The sequence below is a fragment of the Peromyscus eremicus genome, chromosome 8a (assembly GCF_949786415.1).
Source record: "Peromyscus eremicus chromosome 8a, PerEre_H2_v1, whole genome shotgun sequence".
In the NCBI taxonomy this organism is placed as follows: Eukaryota; Metazoa; Chordata; class Mammalia; order Rodentia; family Cricetidae; genus Peromyscus; species Peromyscus eremicus.
Genome location: NC_081423.1, coordinates 23002607 through 23020901, shown reverse-complemented (window position 1 = coordinate 23020901; position 18295 = coordinate 23002607). Strand labels below are relative to the sequence as shown.

At 36.1% G+C, this 18295-nt stretch overlaps 1 long non-coding RNA gene across 2 annotated transcripts in view; it reads right to left on the bottom strand.

The window, feature by feature from the left end:
• The window catches only part of LOC131915950 (uncharacterized), a 73582-nt gene that overhangs the window by 36242 nt on the left and 19045 nt on the right, over positions 1–18295 (bottom strand). For both annotated transcript variants that reach the window (XR_009380477.1, XR_009380476.1), the window contains exons 2-3: positions 6089–6252; positions 1868–1960 (exon numbers count right to left, since the gene is read on the bottom strand). This is a non-coding gene — a long non-coding RNA (uncharacterized LOC131915950). The remainder of the gene's footprint in view (positions 1–1867; positions 1961–6088; positions 6253–18295) is intronic.

Below are 18295 nucleotides of genomic sequence, written 5' to 3'. Positions count from 1 at the left end.
ATCATTGCTCTTGTCTTATTTTGAAGCATAGAACTGATCCAAAATTCTTGCCACACTTTAAGCACAATAATAAACTAGAGTACAAGTGTCATTACCGACATTGGTCTGGTGCACAGTGCTTTATCCTTTATTGAAATCTGTGGTGGTTCAGCCAACAATGTGGTATTTTACTTAAAACCACTTTCATTTTTAAGTTTTTCAAGTATGCTTTCTTGGTTTCATATAATATTATAATTATGAAACATAAGATTACTATAAAACCTAGAATCTATTCATTGTTCATTAAATACTGTCATGATGTGATTATCAAATTGAAATAGATTGAGGGTTGGGGAATGTCCATAATAGCCACACTGTAAGGCTTCCAAGCCATACAGTCAATGTAGCAACTATTTGACCTTTCCCTCAAAGGAAAGGAGAAATATTCAAGGATGACAAACATATAATTGTGTGTGGCTGTATTCCAACAATATTTAATTATAAAACAGGTGGTAAGCCAGGTATGATCCTTAGGCCATAGTTGGAAACTACAGAAATAAACTAGGATGGTTCTTAAACTTGAAGAAGTTGTCATGGATATTTAATTTACAAAGAATACTAATTCCAACAATGAGTGTCATTCTCTTGCAAAATTCCAACTGAATTTGAAAACCAAATATTTATATTTTCTATACACAATTTAAATACATAATGAATTTAATGGTTCCCATTTATTTTACTACATTTATTTTTGTGATGATGTTACTCATGTCTTATTATATTGTTCTTGAGTGAAGAGGCATTAATTTAAACTTTTTTAAATAATTAGGAATATAAAGTCTTTCTATTCTTCCAAGATCCCTTTTCAAATGCTAGAATTATACTAGAATCGACTAATCTGTTAGCTAGAATCTACTAGTCTGTTATCTGATATGATAAACCCAGTCAGTACCAATTTCGAAGGCTCTGTCTCCTGTAGTCATTGATTTTGCCATTTGTTACACTGTATGTAACATAATTTTAAATACATTTTAAATGAGGATTATGGACATTTTATCTCCCTTGTTATGCTTTTTGAAACTTACATAGTTTAAAAACTGTAAAGCAATGTGTCCTTTATTTATGCAAATAAAAATCAAAGACTAAGCAATGAGTCTCCTAAGAACTCATTTTCTATTCTCAAGCATTATAGTTAATGGTAATTTATTTAAAAGATACATAAAACCCCTCAGACCTGGTGGTGTTTCATGGTTAAAATTAGTCCTATGTATTAGATATTTGTGTTTTCTAAGATTTCTCATAGCAATGTTGTGTCAGGAATTTCTCCCTTGGTATTTGGTTGCCCCATCATTTGCAGTACTTACAAGGCTTGGTAAGCTGATAAACATGTTAAGGTAGAATAAAAAACATGAACGCTCTAGCTAATCATGTCTATCATGCCTTACCGATTTCCAATGCAATCAGGTGCAAATCATATTTCCCCTCTTTTGCATTATGTACTTGAAGAAACCACTGATAGAATTTCAATATCCACCTGCAACAACTACTGTATGCTTGAGGACTCTTGGTTGGCACAGACAGGTAACTCCACATGGCCTATTCTCAAGTGCATTTGTACCTAAGATGACAGGATTCTTCTTAAATCAAGGATAGTATGGTTATTTCAGCATGGGATAAGAAAACAAAAACAATCTACAGGGCATGTAGCCTTTCTCCCAGGCAGGTGCGTGTTGTCAGTGTCTTTTCACTTCAGAGTAATTTACTCCACAAATGCCTCAGCATCATGAACACTGTGATCTTAGGGTTCAAAACATGTCGAAAATGACATCTTGATTCTCAAGCCCAAAAATATCAGTCAAATGAATCTTAAACATATTCTTCAACATACCTTCTTCTGTTTGCTGCTTTCTCAACTAACCTGTCTTCTTTGTATCCATAGACAGTGTTCCACTTTCATGCCATATATACAGGATTCATGAATCTATAGAAAACGAACAATGAGAGAGAATATGTTATATTTGGTTTTTCTTGTTTTTGGTTGTGAGCCTAGCCTTTAACGGCTGAGCCATCTCTCCAGCCCTATATTTGGTTTTTCTAAGGCTCGTTTGATTCACTTAACGCTATTATCTCCAGTTACATCCATTTTGAGGCAAATGGAATGATTTTCTCTTTCTTTGTGACTGAAAAAAATTTTTTTTTTAATCCATTCCTCTCTATTGACCTACATTGGTCAATAGCTGTTCTATCATGAGGAATGTTTTCAAATTATTTTATAATTAAAACTTTTTTATAAAAAAAAATTGTAGAAAACAAAAAACAAAACAAATAAACAACCATAGCGCAGCATATGACATGTGCAAGTCAGTGAACTTCTATAAAGTTAGAATAGTCATTTTGAAGCTCTGGACCTTCACTCTGGATTTTACACTTCTACTATTAAATATATTTTTATGCACTGATCTGTTGTGGAATACTACTTTAACTATGTAAGGGTGTGTTATATTTGTTTAACCACGTAAAAAATGTGTTACATTTTTTATACTACATTTGTTTAATTATGTAAAGATGTGCAGCTGTTTTACTTCACCTGCCTAAGGTACCTGATTGGTCTAATAAAAAGCTGAACAGCCAACAGCTAGGCAGTAGAGGGCTAGGAAGTGCTGACAGGCAGAGAGAATAAGTATGAGGAGGAATCTAGGCTCAAGAAAAGGAGATAGATAGAGGGAGACAGAGAGGGAGATGCCTGGGGCCAGCCAACCAGGCAACCAACAGTCAGACAGATAAAAGAGTATGAATGAAAATTCAACACACAGAATGAAAGAGAAACAGGTTAAATTAAGTTATAAGAGCTAGCAAAAAATGAGAAGAAGATAAGGCCAAGAATTCATAACTAATAATAAGTCTCCATGTCATGATTTGGGAGCTGGTTTGGTGGCCCAAAAGAAAGCCTGCTACACTGATCCACTAAAAGACAAAAAACACAAAACAAAAATCAAAACCCTGGAAAAATCCATGACAGAGACAAATTAGAAGAACAATTGTCGCCGGGCGGTGGTGGCGCACGCCTTTAATCCCAGCACTCGGGAGGCAGAGCCAGGCGGATCTCTGTGAGTTTGAGGCCAGCTTGGGCTACCAAGTGAGTTCCAGGAAAGGCGCAAAGCTACACGGAGAAACCCTGTCTTGAAAAACCAAAAAAAAAAAAAAAAAAAAGAAGAACAATTGTCTATATAAGCTTTCATGAGTCAAATGCCTATTACCTTTATCACCTTTGCTCAGTTCTTTCTTATTACCTAATATTTACCATTCACTTTTCTCTTACTATATATTATTCTTGAAACTCTCGTGCATTTTACACACACACACACACACACACACACACACACACATATATATGTGTGTGTGTGTGTGACTAGAATTTATTTATGAGGAAAAGTACTTTTATTTTCTTTATGAAATTTCATAAAATTGTCTAATAATATATATTTAGAGATTATCCATTCTCCAGATAATTTAGTTATTCCATTTTTCTTTAGAACTGAATAATATTCCATTTTATACATGTGCTGGATTTTCTTTATTCTTTTGGCTGGCAACTAGATAACTTTATTTCCTCAGTATAGTGAATAAAGCAGTAATAAACAAATAATGTTACCTTAAGCATCAATATGTAAATAGCTCTATGATGGCTCAAATCCTGTCAGTAAAAATTCAGACAAGGTAGATCTGGCTCATATGTTGATCAATTTTTAGTTGTTAGAGAAAACTAGATACTCATTTCCATAGTGCCTGGACTACTTCAAATTCCTTCCAGCAGAAAATAAAACTTACCCTTTGTTTGTGTCCTGGTCAGCATTTCTTACTATTTGTTTTCTTAACGTCTGATATTTAGAGTGGGTAAGGTAAGATGTATTTTAGGGTAGGGTTTTTTTTTTTCCATTTTTCTGATGGCTATTGAGATTCACTTTTTTTTCTTTTTTTGGTTTTTCGAGACCAGGCTGTCCTTGAACTCAAAGAGATCTGCCTGCCTCTGCCTCCCGAGTGCTGGGATTAAAGGCTGGAGGGATAGAGTTACATATGGCTGTGATACAGTTGATATTTGATAAAAGCAAAGTATCTAATAACCAGTATTTTGAAAATAACTATGATGAAAAAGATCACACATGACTGTACTTGAGTCATGGCCATAGGTAACATGGTAACACTTTGACATGTCATAATTTCTAATTTTGATTAAATATTCTACAAAAAATCACATGTTTGCTTTGATATATTTTGAATATATTTGATATATTTTGATATATTAAACAGACAGGTCTTCTCTCAGTAGTATTATCATTTTAAATTATTTTAATAACAGCTGCCTAAGTATGGGTTTCTATTGCTGCAGTGAAACACTATGACCAAAGTAACTTGCAGAGAGAAGGGTCTATTCTGCTCATGTTTTTATATCTCTGTTCCTCATCAATGGAAGTCAGGACAGGAACTGAAGCAGGTCAAGTTTCTGGTGCCAGGGCTAATGGAGAGGCCATGAAGGAATGCTGCTTACTGCCTTGTTCCTCATGGCTTGCTCACCCTACTTTCTTATAAAACCCAGGACCACCAGCTCAGGGATGATCCCACCCATAATGGGCTGGGTTCTCCAGCATAAATCACTAATTAAGAAAATGACACCTGCAGGTTTGCCTACAGCTGGATCTTTTGGTGGCATCTTCTCAGTTCAGACTCCCTCCTCTCTGATGACTCTAGTTTTCATTGACATAGAACCAGTCAGTACAACATGAATAGCATAAACATTTAAAACATCAAATGAATTAAATTGTTTCTCACTGTCTGTCCCACTTGACAGTTTCAACAATACCTCCTTTTGTTTTGGAGAACCACAAACTCCACTGTGTCTGATTTTAACATGGCACTCTCGGCACATTCATGAACTGATTATTTTCTATATATTATAGTATGGTTAAATCTCTGAGAAAAAATTTAAAAGCCCGTGTTGAGAAAATTATGTATATATATATATGAATATGTATATATATATGTACATATATATGTGTGTGTGTGTGTGTGTGTGTGTGCATGTGTGAATATATATATATATATTTTTAACTCTTGGGCTCTTAGCTCTTTGGGGGCTTGGCACCCAGCTACCCAATAAATACACACTGAGACTTATTATTACTTATAAATGACTGGCCTTAGCTTGGTTTGTTTCTAGCCAGCTTTTCTTAACTCAAATTATTCCATCTACCTTTTGCCTTTGAATTTTTACCTTTTCTATTTCTGTATACCTTTCTTTACTCCTTACTCCATGGCTTGCTATGTAGCTGGGTGGCTGGCCCCCAAAGTCCTCTCTCATTTTCTCCTACTTGATCTCTCTTTCCCCAGAGTTCTCCTTCTATTTATTTGTTCTGCCTGCCAATCCCCACCCCATCCTTTCCCCCACCATGCTATTGGCTGTTCAGCTCTTTATCAGACCAATTAGGTGTTTTAGAAAGGCAAAGTAACGCAGCTTCACAGAGTTAAACAAATGCAACATATCTTTGCATCATTAAACAAATGTTCCACAGCATAAACATATGTAACACGTCTTAAAACAATATTGTACAACATATTTCCATTGATTTTGATATTTCAGGAGCTCTGATTGATCCATCTTCTGGGGAGAGAGTCTGTCTTTCATGTGTATAGAAACGCCACATTTACTGTAATACTCTCTATCGATAACCACACGACTCAGATGCACAATCAAGCAGCCTATGTATCATTCTTTTAGGATTTATTCTTTAAAGCACATTGGCACTGGAATTCCCAGGCTCAGCTGAAAGATTACTGAGTGTTCTTTTTCTATCCATTGTACATTCTCATTCATATTAAACATTACGGGAAGTCTTTGTGCATTTTAATTTCCGGCAATATTTAGCAACTCAAGCATATAGCATAGAAATTAAACAGGTTTATTACTATTCTTTCACAGAGTATTTTATTTGTGACAGAATTATCAGTAGAACAACCTTAATGATATTTCAACCCTGATATAATATCTGTTAAATTATGACTAGGTAATTTGTAACCCCTGTAGCACCAAGAAAATAACTTTCAGATATTTTACCATTGAAATGTATTCATCAGTCACAAACTAATCTTTTCATTAGTGATGTGATTCAAGTTTCAAAAGAGAGTGTAAAAATCTTCAATAATATCCAGGCGGTAAAATGTGATTGAAAATCATATCAACATCCTTTGCCGTTGGTAATCTCCATGATAAAAACGCAACTGAAATGAGAAAGAAATCAACTTGATGACAGTGTATTTCCTCCAGATAATTCTTATTTTCTGTGAACAATGGTTAATTAGGTGAAGAGTGGAGAAAACAGTGGTTCCTATTGCTACAGCTTGCCAGATTGCCCACATTGTTTAAAAAAATGTATTCAAATATATCTAGGCCTCTACATCTCATAGATTAGAGCCAGGGATGTCTCATTTTCACAAAAAAAAATCATGTAAATTCTAACTCTCAAAAAAAATTTAAAAAAGTAAAATGTGAGTAGGTGAGAATAGGTTTTGGGTGTATTTAGGGAAGCACTTTAAGAAGTATATTCTCGAAGTTTATGGGGAAAAAACCAATGGGATAGAAATTTGATTAGAATTTCTTACTTTTATACTTACTGTGCTTTCCCAGCTAGTCAATTCAGGGCATTATAATACAAAGGTGAAATTTATTCCCCTTGAACTCTTCCACTGCCCTTGTGCATTTGTCTAAAGGTCAACCACATTAGCCCTGTTGTTTCTTATGTTGAGAGTCATTCTGACATCAGGCTTTTCTAGCTCTTTCTCTGTCTAGATTTCCATTTATTAACTCTATCATAGTCTTTCAGGATTGTCTTGTCTGAGAAGGCTCCCAGTGCACCCCACAGAAACAGAGCCCTAACCCATTCCCTCACCTTAGCAGATAAGTTTAAGAATATGTTGAGAGTATGGGGTTATTGGATTATTATCTGCTTTCTGTGTGCTTCACCTCCATTGATGACTCCATGTGAATTCCACAAGGATAGACTTTATTTTCCATTTTGAATTTATGAAACAGCAATGCTAAGACATGCTAGTGGAGAAAAGGAAATTGTACCTGGAGAAAAAGTTCAATTTGCTTCTATGATCTAGGAACTTCATGATCTTGCCCTGGTGCTGAATTCTTTCTACCCCTCTTTTCAATGGCTGTCTTCACTGGGGTCCTACTTTAGTGTTTTCCAGAGTCACTTTTTCTAAAGATCTCTATTGTAAATACTTTGCATCATTGTTGTAATTTCCTTCTTTTAGTACTTATTATAATCCATATTATTTCTTTTACTTATTAGCCTCCTTTAGGTATTGTATTTATTCACTTTCTTGAAAGTTTACTCTTTCCTCTAAGAATATAAATTTTTATGGGTATGGGACTATATATCTTGGGTTGTTCCATTCTTGTGTCTTTCATTCTTAGGGCATGCCAATCTTTGATGAATGAGAAGGGAAATGGATAGCTCCTGGGAAGTACAAAGCAACAAATAAATAAATTTGTTGAAAGTTACACATAAGAAATATGATCTCACAGTCAGGTTACTAAGCCTTCACTCAGTGAGTATCATAGCAAGTTAAGCTTAACAGAAGTAGGGATATTCCCCTCTCTATAGCAAGTAATACATAGATATTTGTATGCTCTAGGACTGTGATGTAGTCAGAAAAAAATAAATATTTTCTCTATGCCCATAAAGAGATAAGTGTTTTGAACCTTGTCTGTGGAGACAAAAGAATGTTTGGAATAGGTTGTAGAAGAGATGAGAGGAAATTTTGGCTGTTAGTTCTTTTTTTTTTTCTTTTTTCTTTTTTTAATTTTGCAATACAATTCAGTTCTACATATCAGCCACGGATTCCTTTGTTCTCCCCCCTCTTGCCCCCCTCACCTTCCTCCCAGCCCACCCCCCATTCCCACCTCCTCCAGGGCAAAGCCTCCCACACTGACTGAGATCAACCTGGTAGACTCAATCCAGGCAGGTCCAGTCCCCTCCTCCTAGGTCAAGCCAAGCGACCCTGCATAGGCCCCAGGTTTCAAATAGCCAACTCATGCACTGAGCACAGTACCCGGTCCCACTGCCTGGATGCCTCCCAAACAAATCAAGCCAATCAACTGTCTCACCCATTCAGAGGGCCTGATCCAGTTGGGGACCCCTCACCCATTGGTTCATAGTTCATGTGTTTCCATTCGTTTGGCTGTTTGTCCCTGTGCTTTATCCAACCTTGGTCTCACTCAACAATTCTCACTCATATAAACCCTCCTCTTTCTCACTAATTGGACTCCCAGAGCTCCACCCAGGGCCTAGCCATGGATCTCTGCATCCAGATCCCTCAGTCGTTGGATGGGGTTTCTAGCACAACAATTAGGGTGTTTGGCCAAAAAGAAATTGAAGAAGATGTCAGGAAATGGAAAGATCTCCCATGCTCATGGATAGGCAGGACTAACATAGTAAAAATGGCAATCTTACCAAAATCAGTCTACAGATTCAATGCAATCCCCATCAAAATACCAACACAATTCTTCACAGACCTGGAAAGAATAATACTCAACTTCATATGGAAAAACAAAAAACCCAGGATAGCCAAAAGAATCTTGTACAATAACACAACCTCTGGAGGCATCACAATCCCTGACTTCAAGCTCTACTATAGAGCTACAGTAATAAAAACAGCTTGGTACTGGCACAAAAACCGACATATGGACCAATAGAATCTAATTGAAGACCCTGACATTAATCCGCACACCTATGAACATATAATTTTTGACAAAGAAGCCAAAAGTGCACAATGGAAAAAAGAAAGCATCTTCAACAAAGAGTGCTGGTATAACTGGATATCAACATCTAGAAGGCTGCAAATAGATTCATATCTTGCACCGTGCACAAAACTTAAGTCCAAGTGGATCAAAGACCTCAACATAAATCCAGTTATTCTGAACCTAATAGAAGAGAAAGTAGGAAGTAGTCTTGAATGCGTTGGCACCGGAGATCACTTCCTAAATATAACACCAGTAGCACAGACACTGAGAGAAACAATCAATCAATGGGACCTCTTGAAACTGAGAAGCTTTTGTAGAGCAAAGGCTGTTAGTTCTTGATCAACTTGAGAGCATTTTCCTAGACAGAAAGATAGCAATGCAAAGTAGAACATTTGCCTTATTATAAAGACCACATGAAAGTTGGACTGAACATAAATTTAATTTTCTCTATTCATATTACAATACCATGTACATTGTATGAATATTGTACAATTGAAACATGAGCACAAGCAATAATAATGACAACATGTGTAAGATTAAATAAGATTATTTGGCAAAAGGAAGTTAGGTAAAGGTGCTTTCATATCAAAGAGACATTCATAGATGGTGCTGAGGAGAAGGCTCAGTGCCTGAGACCACATACTGATCTTTCAGAAGATCTGAGTTCAGTTACCAGTATCCACATCTGTTGGCTCATAACAATCTGTTTTTCTGGCTTCAGATCTTACACCCTCTTCTGGTTTCTGTGGATATCTGCACTTACATGTACATACCCTGTGCAACACCGCCCTATTCCCCCCAACACACAAACACACACATACTAGGAAATAAAATAAATCTTTTATTGTATTGTTAAATATATTTTTGAGATTATAATTACATCATTCTTCCTTTCCTTTTCTTCACTCCAAACTCTCCCCTGTGTTCTTCTCTACCTTTTGAAATTTGTGGCCTCTCTTTCTTCAACCACTGTTACACACACACACACACACACACACACACACACACACTTACGTGCACACACACTTGCATGTGTGCACATATGCATGTGTGTGAGTGTGAGTGTGTGTGTGTGTGTGTGTGTGTGTGTGTGTTTGTATGTTTTCAAAACTAACCATTTGACATTTGGTATCGTATAACCAATTGATTCCCCCCGCCAAGGAAGACTTTTTCTCTCACTCTTAGAATTTTTAGCTTTCTGCCATGCTTTGTCTAGGGTTGAGGCCTCTGAGTTTCTCCCTTCTATATTATGTGATGTCTACTGGTGTATTTATTCAGGTTATGTCTAAGTAGCTATGTTGGTGAGACTCAAGTCTGTGGCTTCTGACATTTCTAGAAGACAGTCTCATAGAAATCCCTCTGTCCCTCTGGCTCTTATAATCTTTCTGCCTCCTATTCTTCCATGCTTCCTGAGACCTACATTCAGAGTTGTGTTGTAGATGTATCAACTGGGACTTGGTTCTACAATGCTGCATTTTGATTGGTTGTGGTTTTCTGAAATTGTTTCTATCTGTTGTAAAGGAAAGTGTACTTGATGAGAGGTGATAGCTACACTTATCTGTGAGTATAGGAACAATTACTCAGAATATGGTTAAGGGGTTTACTGGTTTAACAAAGTAAAAGTTATAGGTTCTCCCCTTGGATCCATGGCCTCACTAGCCCAGAGTAGTTGGATAAGTCTCCAGCACCAGGCATGATTTCCTTCTTGTTAAGCAGGCTTCTTACATACAATTAGATACCAGTTGGTTACCACTAAGATATGCTTGCCATTACTACAATGTTAGGGTTATTTAGCCATGCTGGTATTATTGTTATTCATAATTACCACAGCAGAGTCGGATTATTGGTTGCTTTCATCCTTTGAAAGCTCTTAGGGTGCTTTATGGTACCATGAGGACTGATACTAAGGTGACTAGGCTTCCAAGTTAGAATCAACTTGGTTTCTCTGGGTCCTCTGTCTGAAGTCCATGGTATCTTCACAAATAGGAACCTAGCTTTCATCTCTGGGAGACACCCAAGGGCAATAACAACAGCCTGAAATGTTTGCAGAGTCTCTATGAACACCATGATCAAAACTCAAAAGATGGTTTCTCATGCCTATTGTGGCATTTATCTTCATATATTTATCTAAATTGAAGAAAATAAAACAATAATCACCTTCTATTAGAGAGGGATCATACATCTAGTATATCAACAGCAAGGCAGAATGATTAGACAATAGATAATCTCTGATTTAAATGACTGTTTGAAATAAGATGTCACCAAAACTACCTACTAGTATAGACACAGACTCTTCTTAGGCTGTTAAAAGAGAGGAAGTAAAGAGAAGTTAAAATAACATAACTGAATTTGTGTTTTCCTATTATTAGGAGTCTAGCTCATTTATAAATCTTCCTTTCCAAAAGTATGTTTTATGCATTTTTTTGAGAGACTTTTTTTCTCTGTAGCCCTGGCTGTCCTAGAACTCTCTCTTTATACCAGGCTGACCTCAAACTCAGAGATCCTCCTGTCTCTGCCTCCCTGGTGCTGGGATTAAAGGCATGCACTATCACTGCCTAGCCAAAAGTCATATAAAAATCAATAAAAAAGTGAATCTATGCACAACTTAAATATTCTATGAAGACTTAAATTTACATCTATGGTTGAATGATGTTATTTATTTGAACAGAATTACTACTGGCACACCTAACACCCTATTATACATACACTTGTATACATCATTAGCAAGTTTAAAAATGCATATTAAGAATTTAAATTATATATTTCTTTGTTCTAAGTTGAAATCAATGATGTGGAAGGAGATGAAATATCCAGACTGACATGCTGACAGTGTAGTATGTGTATGCTAATTCTGTCATTCTGCACAGTAACAGTTATTAACCCCCACATGTCACTATACTCCTATTTTAAAATATTCTATTATTTATTGGTTTCCTAGTTACAGTCATGGATGTGCTTTATTTACTATATCTTGACCTTAACAGGTATTGTTTCATTCTACAATAAATGCATTAGAACATATAAATGCTTCAATGAAGTAAAACGAACACTGGGGTAAGAGCAGTACAAACCATGTTTCATGTTTTTGTGTACATCAAATTTGCCCAACTTCCCATAGTTCTCACTACCCCAGCAAATACCCCAGCATATGGCAAAGTGACTGAAATTCTACTGTGCTTTCATGGTGAAGTATTTGAATTTGGGGTATAGGACTTTGCTTAATATCGAACAGGCCAAATTATAATGTCTGTTTTAATGGTAAATTAATTAAAGTTTGTTTGCTTTTATCATCTGGAATCTACTAGTAAAGGCATGAGTATTATTAATAACAGTTATGTCATAGTTGTGATGCTGTTTTAAAGATGAAAATAATTCATAATCGACAGTGCTAATTTAGTATTGTTGGGTAATACTGGCAACTGCTGGTTGCTGCCATTGCCTGCAATTCCTTCTCAAATAAACTAAGTTGAAAAAACCAGCAATTGCTTTCACTCAGGGTGAAATATTTTATATAAATGCTATACTGACTAAATATACTATGGGATTCACTTTTTCAGTGTTTAAAGGCTTGAAAATGAATTACTAAATGGAGTACCAGGAGAACAAAAGGTTACTGTGTACCGTTCTTTATTACACTGTTGTAGGACTGTACTCAAGGAACTTTTGTTCAAAACATGATTTGCAAATTTATTGCTTTGCTTTTCTGTCTTCTTGTTTGTTAAGCAAAGATAAAAGCAACTATCCAGAGGTGGTGCAAGATAATAGATTCTAAAACAGGTTCAAGTCATGCCACAGCAACAAAGTATGCTCCTTTAAATTTTAAGTGGGTGACCTTGAACAGCAAATCCTGTAAACTGCTATAATCTTTTTCTCTGTCAAACAAATATAATGATACCACTTTTGTAGATAACTATGTCTATAACTATATCTTTTGTAGATAAATAGGTCAGTTGAAAATGCAATAGTATGGGGACTAATGAAATGGCTCAGTGGTGCAGAGGTCATTCTGTTCTTCTAGAGGACCCAACGCAGTTCCCAGTGCCCACATCATATGGCTCACACTGACCTGTAACTTCAGGTGTATTGGGTCTGATGCTTTGTTTTGGCTACAGTGGGAACCTGCCCTCCTATGTACATAGACATACAAAGACACACACAAACACACACACACACACACACACACACACACACACACACACACACTTTAAAAATCATAAAAATAAATCTTTAAAAAACACAATTATATGTGCAGTATCCTCAGCAGAAAATGCATTTAGCAAACACCATATCAGTGTGTTTGCTTTTGTATTTTTTCTGTTATTAGATTGGATAATTTGAGTAACTACACAATATTCTAAAGTATTTTTGATTCACTAACTTAGGGTACTATGTATCTTTTTACATGCACTTCATCAAATATATCACATAAATTCACTTGCATCACAGAAATATAGGGACTTTGAATGTTGAAAAAAAGTGCCTTGTGACAGTTGATTGGCCTGATCTGTTTGGGAGGCATCCAGGCAGTGGGACCGGGTCCTGTGCTCATTGCATGAGTTGGCTGTTTGAAACCTGGGGCCTATGCAGGGTCCCTTGGCTCAGCATGGGAGGAGGGGACTGGACCTACCTGGACTGAGTCCACCAGGTTGATCTCAGTCTGTGGGGAAGGCTTTGCCCTGGAGGAGATTGGAATGGGGGGCGGGCTGGGGGGAAGGTGAGGGGGGCGGGAGGGGGGAGAACAAGGGAATCTGTGGCTGATATGTAGAACTGAATTGTATTGCAAAATAAAAATTAAAAAAAAAAAAGAAATATTCACATAAAAATAATTTTCCTAAAATATTCTGATTTTACAAATATTTTTCTAATAGAGGGATGAAAAAACGTAATAATGCTAAACATTTTTCTGGTAACCAGACTATGCTGTGCAATGAAAAGGCATAGTGTGGATTCTCTTTTTAAACAGCTTTAGAATTTGAAGCATAGTTCAAAATCTAGCATATACAAAGATAAATTGTGAATAATTAGCAAAGCTATACAGGCATAAAAAGAAAATTTAACTATTTTCCATTTTTCTAAATTGTAGAGAATGTTACTTAATCCTTACTAAAATGTAAAGTTTTAGGACAAAGAGTAACAGTATAAGCATAAATGTGACCTCTCTGACATAGACATGACCTAATTTGCATTCATATAACCAGTATAATTTTGCTTGTCTTTTAATATGCATTTAAATGTGAATATACATGCCTGGCATGGTCTTAATTGTACCTGATATTAAGACAAATAAATCAGCTAGAGTTGATAATGAACTGAATTATTCTATATCAAGAGTTTTGCATTAATCACGACTTTGACAATGACTCCTGGTGTTGAGCTATAAACCTGTATCCTCCTGCCTGTTTTTGGAATAAACCAAACACTAATGCCTTAGTAGATTCCGTTTTGACATCAGGCAGTCATTCAACAGTTTTGATCCAATCATCTTTTCTGGTATCTCTTCTGACCTCCCACGGTTAAACAATAAATAAGTACTAGCCTGATTGCATTCTTGAAAAATTAATGAATTTTGTCACTTACATGATGTGTATTTTATGCTTGCGCTCTATATTTTTACCAAAAGATATAAGATTTGGGTATTCCTGAGATGTAATGACATCTTCATCCCTGTCTTTTGTTTGTTTGTTTGTTTTATAAGACAAAGTCTCATTAGATAGACCAGGCTGACCTAAAAACAACAACAAAAACCTCAAGAGCTTTATGCCTCTGCCTCCTGAGTGCTGGGATTGCATGCATACTACACTACACCTGTCTTGCATCTTGCTATTTATCACTAAACATCATGCTTAGCACATCTTACTCTTCTGGACTGTGTGACAATATATGACTTAGCATCATCAACTTTAAGAATCATCTTACCAGGGTTTTTATCAGTGATTTGAAGAAGCACCAAGGTCTATAAATGACAATCTAGACTACATTTTTAATTGAATCATTCTCTTCGGACTAGTTTGAAAAGCATACAGGGAAAGGAAGCAGGAACAAAGAGATGATTTGTGTTAACACAGAAATTAAGTTGAAGTAAAATCATGATTTGAACTGGGTTTTAGCAGTGGAGATCAGTGGGATCGACTGAGCCCTTAGATTTAGAAGACTGAATGTAGTCCATTGAGTTTTGTCAGATTTATTTATTTCCTGAGCCTTGTGAGTTTCATTTACTTCCTATATCTTAAGGAGTATCCCTTCTTCCATAAGCAAGGAGATGTAACTTAGGTGGACTTTACACAGCAGGGGGGAAATGCAGAACGTGCCAGTGAAGGTAAGCAGGAATTATGAAGAAGGAGCATGTACATAGTCTAAAATTTTTTTGAAATCTCTTGCAAATGAAGCTAATCAAAGGATTTTATTGATTACAAAGCAAGTGTGTGTTTAGGTAAAAAGTATTAGTAAGACTTTGGTGGTAAAACCAGTAACAGATAAGAGAACCGGTGACTTAGTACACAATTTAGACAAGTGTTCTTAGAGATGAAATACAAACAAAGAAAGTGTGCTTCTGGACAGAGTGTTTAGAATGCACCTTTGTAGAAAGTATGTAGAAAGGACAAGAATTCTGAATCAGTGACAGTAATAATATTATAATTAGATAATTATAAATGGTTATCTGTTCTTGGTAAGGAGAATGGAACAGAGAAAACTTGTGTCTGTGTGTGTCTGTGTGTGTGTGTGTGAGAGAGAGAGAGAGAGAGAGACAGACAGACAGACAGACAGAGAGACAGAGAGAGAGACAGAGAGACAGAAAGACAGAGACAGAGAGATAGAGACAGAGACAGACAGACACAGAGACAGAGAGACAGAAGGAGCTAAAATGTAGTATAAAACAAACAAAGGAAGGACTTTGTTTCAAAATTAAAGACTAGAGACTGGAAATAAGGTTTAACAGTTATGAGTACTTGTTACTCTTACAAAAAACTAAAGTCTGATTCCTTCTCAAATGGTATTTCTAAGCATCTGTAATTACAGTTCCAGGGAATCATGTTTTATGTCCTTTTTTGCTTCCATGGATGCTAGGCATGCACATGGTCTATATATACACATGTAAGCAAACATTCATATATATAAAATAAAATGAAATTAGTCTATACATTTAAAAATAGTTATTATTATCAAAGATCCCAAACAAAACCAAGACAACTGATGAGAACATAAAGAAAGGAGACTAATGATTATAAAGCATGTGTGTTAGCGTCTCATGGTTAACAATTGCATAGTGATCACTTTTAGAACATTTCAAGCTGGGAGTTATGATGTGTGTCTATAATCACAGCACATTTTGGGTAGAAGCCATAAGAATAAATGCTTCCAGCCATCATCAGCTATAAGATGAATTTAAGGCTACATTTCATGAGATCTTGTTTCACATGAAGAAAAAAATTATGTTTCAAACATATCATTGTTCGATCATTGTCACAAGATTGAGGATTTAAAAATTCTTCCAAATTGAGAGTATGGAATAATTATGTCTGCAATGTAGAGTAAGATGGCAGCTAAGATTCTAGAGGATCCCTTCCAATGAATACCTCAAGTTGAATACTACCTGCATAAGGCCTAACAAAATCAGGTTGGAGGTCACAGGCTTTGCTTTCAGTAGAGCAAACTGGAAAGACACACTGAAGAAGGAATGAAGGAAGTGTCTTCTTGAATCCACCTTGTATTGCAATTCCAAGCAGCTCAGCACACAAAGGCATGCCCCAATTTGATGAAGATGAAAAACAAGTTTAGCTTTAAACTTAAAATCTAGTACAACTCTTGCCATGGTGAAACCAAGTGTCAGAAAAAGCCCATGTTCCCTACAGTGAGATTCTACCACTCATGAGAGAGCATGAAAACTTTCTAGGCTTTGTCTTAGATTTCATGGAAACTAGTTGTCCAGTAGCAAGTAAAGAATAGGTTTACTGAGCAGAGACCAAGATAGCCAAGATCAATTCCAATGTCAAATAAAGATTTCTCACCCACAGAACATATCTGAGGTTTTGGACAAGTAGATTCTAGCCTCATAGTAGGCTTAAAGGTCATCTATTCTTCCCTTGAGTCTGTGCAGGTTCATGAGGTGAAATACTCAGGTGCCACTCAGCTTAATACTAATTATGAGCACAACACAAATCTGATACTCTAGAAAAAACTAGAAAACAATATTATGTACATAAATTACCACAACTGAATCATGAAATATTAAATCTGGATGTATTGAAACAATAATGAGATTGATTTCTCCTTTTCAGAAAATTCTGGGACTCAGTGACTTTACTGTTGAATTCAAAAACAAACAAACAAAATACAAAAAATTAAAAATACTGATACTGATAAGCTTTTTAGAATATTCAGTAGTAGTTATATTAATAACAACAATAATTGGAAGGAAAAAGGTGAGCATGACCCTGACATAGCAATAAAAGGACACCCCCACACACACATACACATACAACACTAGTCAATGCCTTTGATATCTTGATGAACTTAGATAAGCAGAGACTCCTCAACAAAAAACTAGGAAGCCAAACCTAACAGCAAATTCAAAAGTCTGTTCACCATGACTAAGTGAGACACATCCCAGAGAAGCAAGAATGGCTTAATATATAAAAATTAGTAAATGTGATGTACCATATAGACAGAATGTACGCAGAACATATGGTCATCACAGTTGAGGCACAGAATAAATCCAATGATACTCAGCAATGCTTCATGAAAGAAATAATGAAGAAATTGCTGGACAAAGTCCATACTTCAACATGATAATGACCACTTTTATTTAATCAGCATTTACATAATGCAATTAAATTGCTACCAACCTACAGAATCAGCTTAATGATCAAAGGAATTTATTTGGGGGTTAACTCACAATTATGGGAGATTTATTGTAGGGTCCAGGAAAGCTGAGCTATGTCCCACACGGAACAGCTTTGTCAAAGATCTCAGCATCCAAACCACTAGGTAGCCAAGAGAAAGAGCATCATAGTGCATCCCAGGTCTTAAGGGTTCCATCTCCCCACCCTCCCAGTCCCTACCCCAGGGGCATGTATCTCAAGGTGATAGGCAGATGTAATCGTTACTGAGGAGGTGCTTCAAGGCATGGTTCAGACAGCCACCTTCTACATCAACAATTATATTGAGTTTGGTAGATTTGAAAGTTTTATTTTCAAGATTTATAGCAAGGCAATAATGTCCACATGCATCACATTTACTTCACATGGAGCTATGAGTTTCATCAGAACAGTTAGACAAGAAGAAGGAATAAATGGCGTCTGATTTGGAAAATAAGTCAAATCACCAATATTCACAGTTGACTAGAACTCATAAAGAGTAATGCCCAAAATATCCATTACAATATAAAACAACAAAACAATTATAAGTAATGAATTAATCCAACAAAATGTAAGCATACAAGCCATCACACCTCAGAAAGAAAGAAAGAAAGAAAGAAAGAAAGAAAGAAAGAAAGAAAGAAAGAAAGAAAGA